The sequence below is a fragment of the Cynocephalus volans genome, chromosome 5 (genome assembly GCF_027409185.1).
Source record: "Cynocephalus volans isolate mCynVol1 chromosome 5, mCynVol1.pri, whole genome shotgun sequence".
Taxonomy (NCBI): Eukaryota; Metazoa; Chordata; class Mammalia; order Dermoptera; family Cynocephalidae; genus Cynocephalus; species Cynocephalus volans.
This window is the reverse complement of record NC_084464.1, coordinates 7,040,812-7,047,899: the sequence shown is the minus strand read 5'-3', so window position 1 is coordinate 7,047,899 and position 7,088 is coordinate 7,040,812. Positions and strand designations below refer to the sequence as shown.

Below are 7,088 nucleotides of genomic sequence, written 5' to 3'. Positions count from 1 at the left end.
CATGAATACGGCATTGAACAAGATAGACAAATCCTTTTCATTTATGAAGCTTATATTTTAATGGGAAGGAAGAAGACAGTAAAAATAATTCTAGATAGAGAAGTGTCATGAAGAAATAATATTATGATAGAGAGTGACTTGGGGGGAGCACCTTAAATGGAATGGTCAGGAAAGGCCTCTGTAAGCAGATGATATTCAAGTTGAGATCCTAATGATGAAAACAAGCCAGCCATGAAGCCATGGAAAGATCCAGGGGGAATCCTTCCAGGAAGAGAAAGTACCAAATGAAAACACTCTGAGACAGAAAAATTTGGCTTCTCTGAGGAATGGGCAGGTGGCCAGCATGTCTGGGAGTGTGAGTCAGGGGTCATAGTGAGGATGCATGTCTCTAATCCCCCTGAACAACTCTTGTAGGTAGAGATTCATGTGTTTGTTAACACCGTGGCCATCAGCTTCTGCCCTGAAGCCCTACCTTTGAGGACCTCAGCCCTAGGGAACCTGGTCCTGCCAGGACATTCTCACATAATGTCTACTGGTCAGCTGCAATCATCCAGTTCAAAAACCCATAGTAGAACTGTTACTTTGGACTCTGATAGCCCTTTGACTTTACCTTTCATCTTTTTGTTATGCTAATTTAATGGATTTTATTTACTCTACGCATTCACTTTACCATCTTGTCCTTCTTATATGCTATTTTACTTAAATTGTATTTATTAATCTCCTTTTTATATTTTCTAAAAACTTCTTTTATACATGCTGTAGAGCTAGGGCTGGGTCTGGAGCTTACAGACCCCTTGAGCCCATTCACAAACCCTTCAAACGCAAGTCTATGAGCTAGGTAACTGGCAAAAAGGTCCCTGGAGCCTTGGTTGAAGTAAGAAGTCTTTATTCAGCACACACACGTGTAGAGTTAGGCAATAAGAAGAGAAACCCAAAAACTGGGCTGCTACTGGCAAAGTCCAAAGAAAAACTTGAGCAGCTGCCAGCGAAGTAAACGTGCTCTATTTTTAGATGCGAGCTCTGCCAGCCAGCTCTGCTTCACAAACTGAAGAACACACAATAGCAACAAACTAAAAAGATACATGGGTGCACATGTGCACTAAATCCTCGCACACACAACTTTACAAGAAATGTGCTGCACCACCCCCAACCATGCCTGAGTTGAGGGAGCCTGACGAAACTATTCTATTTTCCCCACACATGCCAAGTAGCACAGACATAAAGTGGGAAAGGCTATTTCACAAGGAAGAAGAGTGTATTAGTCCATTTCTGTTGCTTCTAACAAAATACCTGGAACTTGGTAATTTATAAAGAAAATGAAATTTATTGCTTACATTTTCAGAAGCTAAGAAGTCCAAAGTCCAGGGAACACATCTGGTTTCAAACACTTTCTCAGATTAATCATCCTAATGTAGCAATACTGCTCTATTGCACTCTCCTCAAGGCCTTGAAGGACCAGCTCTTCAGCAAGGCAAACTGTTCCCAAAACCCAACCTCATTTTCTTTTACAGTTTCATCTCCTACTTTTCCTTCATACAAAACCCTCCTCCATATTAAAAAAAAATTGCAACTCCTGAAATATGATATGGGTTATCCTATTGGCTCTTCTACTGTCAAGGAGAGCATAATCCAAGAAGAATATAATAAACCAATGCCTATGGTGGCCCAACAACTCCATGTGGTAGAGCCAAAGGGGTAATGGACTGATATTGTTTCTTTGGATTAAATTACGTACTGCTTTTAAATTACAAAGATACTGAGAGAAAAACTATTATGGTAATTTTGGGGGTAAAAGAGTTAAAATAAGTGAGGAGAGTTGGGGACAGCATTCTAAGCAGAAGGAACAACGCAGCTTCATGGTGAAGAGCACATGCTTTCGCATCAGACAGACATGCCTTCAAATCTTAGTTCTGCCTCTTAAAAGCAGTGTGACCTAAGGTAAACTTCTCACTTAAGCTTCAGTGTGGAGGATGATACTTTTTTCCAGCAGTCCTGGGAGGATTTGAAAATAAAATTAATTATGTAGATAAAGCACCTAGTATAGTGCCCAGTATACGGTAAGAACTAAATAAAGAGCTCCTTTTAAATTAGTATTACTGAGGCAGTCTCAGAACCAGTGAAAAGGCTGGTTAGGAAGTGGACAGTTGGTAAAGAAAAGTACTAAAATGTAAGAAGGGTAAGAAACACACAAAGAGTACTTCTGTTTTGTGTAGTATTCGTTTATTCACCAAAAAAGCATATAGCAAAACCATTCTTCAAGACCCCTGGCTAGACTCCCATGCAAAGCTTGGTTTGTTTAGATATGAAGTGAAATAGTTAGATAAAATGGTATCTAAAGTTCCTTTTAGCTCTAACCTTCAGAAAGACTATAAGAACTGCTGTGAACTGAAATTCTAGGGGTTATGAATGTTCACCACCATCACATCGTTAATTGCTTTTGTACTGCACTATGTGAGGGCTTACTGATGTCCTTCTGAACTCACAAATTTTGGAAACAGAGCAACGATTCAGCCCCAACTAAAAATTTCCAAGCACCATCAACTTTAAAATGATAAATCTATAATGTAATAAACTTTAAAAATTTTTTCTATTTACATACACTACGTAAAAATACTTCATCATTTTGGTCATACTAAATATTTAAGGAATTAGAGAAGACTATAACTTAAAATACGAATGAAATAAATTCATCTTGCAGTCTCTCATGCCATATCTTTATAAGAAAGTAAAGCTATCAATAAGAATTGTTTAAAAATAACAAAAATATTGACAATTCAACTTCTAGATGTAAATGATTCAGATATTACTGTGACAAGGACAGAATTGATCACAGTTATAGCAGTTACACTTCTAAGTAGGCAGAAAATAAGAGTGTATTCAAAAAAGATTTAGTGCTGTGAAATTATTTTTAAGGGTGAAATTCTTTAATGTTTCCAAATATATATTCCATCGATAAATTAAAAGAGTATAAAAATATATTGAAACTATAAACATCCAGTCCCTATTACTTTCGATATAAGGGCTTCATCATCACCCATGTACGTAGAAACTTGAAAAGATCCTTCTATCTGCACACATGCCCTTTCTTTCCTCATAGTTGGTTAAGGGTAAATAATTATAGCTATTCATGTGTAGAAGAAGTAGTAGTAATGACAGCAGTAATAACAGAAATAATCATAATATTCCAATTTTAATTTTTTTTTTTTTTTTTAATTATGTGGTTCCAACCCGGTCTCCAAAGTCCTCTGGAAATTTCCACAATATCACAGGATCTGTAAATAATTGACACACATCATTAAACTGGCAAAAGAATACATTTAAAGAAACAGTCTTGTGAAAATACTCAAAAGGGTCAAAGCTACATTAATTATAATTTTTAATTTTTCTTTAAATATTTAGTTGATGAGGTTCACGTCTTTTCCTCTACTGAATATAATATTCCTATCTTTTAAAGGTTTTAATGACCTTCAGAATAGGAACAGATGAAATTAAGAACTTGATCATGTTGTTAAAAATCATTATTTCGGGAGTGGTGGCGCAGCTGTTTCCTACGGATATACATCAAATATTGAGGAGAAAGAACTTCAGGAGCTAAGTGTTCTATTTAAACCTGTAGTTGCTGCTCAGAAAATAAAGATGCAGACCCCAAATCAGTGGTTTATGTGTTCTTCATCAAGAGCAACATACTAAAGGAGACAAGTAAGCCGTGTTGATTAGTGGCTTTGGGGAAGGCTGAGAACAGATTTGCAAATGATACACAGCTTCTAAGCATTCCATATTGGAAGAAGAAATTTCTATACATGAAAAAAATGCCTCTGTTTAGTAAATCACAGAAAAATCCAGCAGAAATTGTGAAAATTCTGAAAGACAACATGGCCATTTTGGAAAAGCAAGATAAAAAGACAGACAAGGCTTCAGAAGAAGTGTCAAAATCACTGCAAGCAATAAAAGAAATTCTTTGTGGTACAAATGACAAGGAACCCCCAACAGAAGCAGTGGCTCAGCTAGCACAAGAACTCTACAGTAGTGGGCTGCTGGTGACACTGAGAGCTGACCTGCAGCTGATAGACTTTGAGGGAAAGAAGATGTGACCCAGACATTTAACAACAGCCTGAGAAGACAGATAGGCCCTCGGAGTCCTACTGTGGAGTACATCAGTGCTCATCCTCATCTCCTGTTTATGCTCCTCAAGGGATACGAAGCCCCACAGACTGCCTTACGTTGTGGGATTATGCTGAGAGAATGGATTCGACCTGAACCACTTGCCAAAATCATCCTCTTTTCTGATCAATTCAGAGATTTCTTTAAGTATGTGGAGTTGTCAGCATTTGATATTGCTTCAGATGCCTTTGCTGCTTTCAAGGATTTACTAACAAGACATAAAATGTTGGTAGCAGACTTCTTAGAACAAAATTATGACACTATTTTCGAAGACTATGAGAACTGCTTCAGTCTGAGAATTATGTGACTAAGAGACAATCTTTAAAGCTGCTAGGTGAACTGATCCTAGACCGCCATAACTTGTCATTATGACAAGTATATCAGCAAGCCAGAGTACCTGAAACCGACGATGAACCTCCTTCGAGATGAACGTCCCAACATCCAGTTTGAAGCCTTTCACGTTTTTAAGGTATTCGTGGCCAGTCCTCACAAAACGCAGCCTATTGTGGAAATTCTATTTAAAAATCAACCCAAACTCATTGAGTTTCTGAGCAGCTTCCAAAAGGAGAGGACGGATGACGAGCAGTTCACTGACGAGAAGAACTACTTGATTAAACAAATCCGAGACTTGAAAAAAACGGGCCCTTGAAGGTCTCACTGTTTCCTGCCACAGTCATTCGTCTCATTCATCCAATTTGTCCAATAAGTGTCATTTCAAAAAGTCATCATTCTTGGGAAGGCTTTGGAGGTGCCTGTTTTTTCTCAATTAATTTTTTTGGGTAGATGGAATATAAACATTTGAATGGAAAAAAATGAACCTAGAACAATATATTCATTTTAATCCAAAAAAAAAAAAATCTTTAATTCTTTCAGCATCTCCATTTTTTATTTATATACCTTAGATTTTAAGATACTGAACTTTGAATTTTCAATTTTAACTACACTTACAAAAAAAACTGGTTTTAATTTAAAAATAAAAATATAAACATGATAAATATGTAATCACATATATTATAGCCCTCAAGAACTAGACCAAAATACACCTTAAATTTCCATTTAAATCCCAATTAATTTATAAAAACTGTAATGTTTGCTGCTTTATATCAGTTTTAAAATCCCATATTTGCAATTTTAAAATCATTTTTTAAAATAATAGATAAGTTCATAGTTAGATATAAGGCAGCTTATTTAAAATATAATTGATATTTGCAGAGTATTTCAGAGAAATTTTTCAAATGTTATACCTAGTAATTGATGTATATAAATCAACATTGTTTTATAAGATTCACACTGGCTTTTCATTTTCATTACTTCTTATAAAACTTCTTTTCTACTTAGTATATACATAGTTCTCAGTCTTAATTAGCACCAGTAAATCTTTTGGTCATGTATTTACTTTTTAATTCTGTCAAAAAGAAACTTCTGAATACATCAAATATGTTTTTAAAAGACAGGATAAAATGGATTAGTATTACTTCTGATAAAACCTCTGAAAGGCCTAATATGAGTGATTACTACCACTGATATGATAGGGTTGTAACTCCACTACAAGTTAAAGGACTTGGTGGATCAAAAATGCCACTTCATGGTGGATAACACCAAGGTCAAAGGTTCAGATCCTGTACAGGTCAGCCACCAAAAACGTATACATATATCGCTTTATGTACCCAATCAGTGAAAAATTACAGGTCTGTTCCATTATTTCTACTATTCTATACTGCTTTTTTAAAAGTACAATCCAAAGATGCATAATTTCAAAAATTTTAATTTCAAAACTCAATAAGTGTCTAGGAACATTTTTAGCATGAGCTGGCTCCTCTTGTGTTTTTACTTATGCTCAACAGAATTTTTTTCAAATATTTTAATTTTAAAAGAAAAGAAAGCATGTTTTCTACAATTAAACTTTTTAGCCTGCCCTCTTAGCCGAGAGGCAGCCTGCTTGACCTCTTCCGCCGTTCCTACCCGGATTCTGGACGTTGGTGACATCCAGTTCCAACAGCAGGTTTCGTATTCTTTGCTGCAGCACCAGGAGGCAGCTTAGCCTTTCCGGCTGGGGATTCTGTTCCCTTGGCCTGCTTGTTCGTCTGAGTCAAATCACTTGCCTCAGTCTGCCCTTACCTCCTGGTTATTGATTTTGGCTGACATTTAATTCAACATGTTATCAATTCTCTTAATCATCTCAAAGAGAGAAGAGAGAGCAGAGATGCCATAACTATTACCCACCACAGCAGCCCAAGACAGCTTTAGGTTATCCATTCCCCAGACAGCAGCTCAAGTTGAAATAAGTGTTTTCCTTACCACAACTTCAACCACAGCAATAGCAATGAAAATGTTAGCTAATGCATCCAAAACTATATCAAATACCTAATTCTTTATCAAGCAGTTTTTCTCTACCTCTATTGCAACCAGGGATTCCCCCCTTCCCATATTACAATGGGATAGATAGATGATTAAAGCTCAGCAAAGTACAAATGACCATGATTTTGAAAGGTTAAAACACTACTCAGAAAACCCACAAGTGAAACCGTGAAAACATATGAAAAAAATTTAAAGGGAGAGAAAAGCTACATTTATCAGTGTGGCGTTACAAATTCTAATCAATTCAGCTAGGAAATCATACATACAACAAACTGCTTTAAAGTAACCCAAAGCTCAGGTAAAATAGGATGTTCAGGGAGGTGTCAGTCACCAAGACTACCTGAGGATAGATTAAAGAGCTGGATTTGTAAAGAACAGTAAATGCTGCACAACATTTTCAGGGAAGAAACCCTAGTTTCTGCAGTACTAAATTAAAAATAATTAAACAACCAAGACTTCATACAGAATTATCTTACATTTGTTCTATGGAAAAAAATCTATTGATCATTTGAAAAATTGGTTGTCTTTTTAAAATTTGTACATTGCATTCAGAGTAGCTCCTTCAGGTA

The 7,088-nt window shown here is 36.1% G+C and overlaps 1 pseudogene; it reads left to right on the top strand.

The window, feature by feature from the left end:
• The first annotated feature begins 3,786 nt into the window (after window positions 1–3,786).
• On the top strand, window positions 3,787–4,810 carry LOC134378815 (calcium-binding protein 39-like; annotated as a pseudogene).
• The last annotated feature ends 2,278 nt before the right edge of the window (window positions 4,811–7,088 follow it).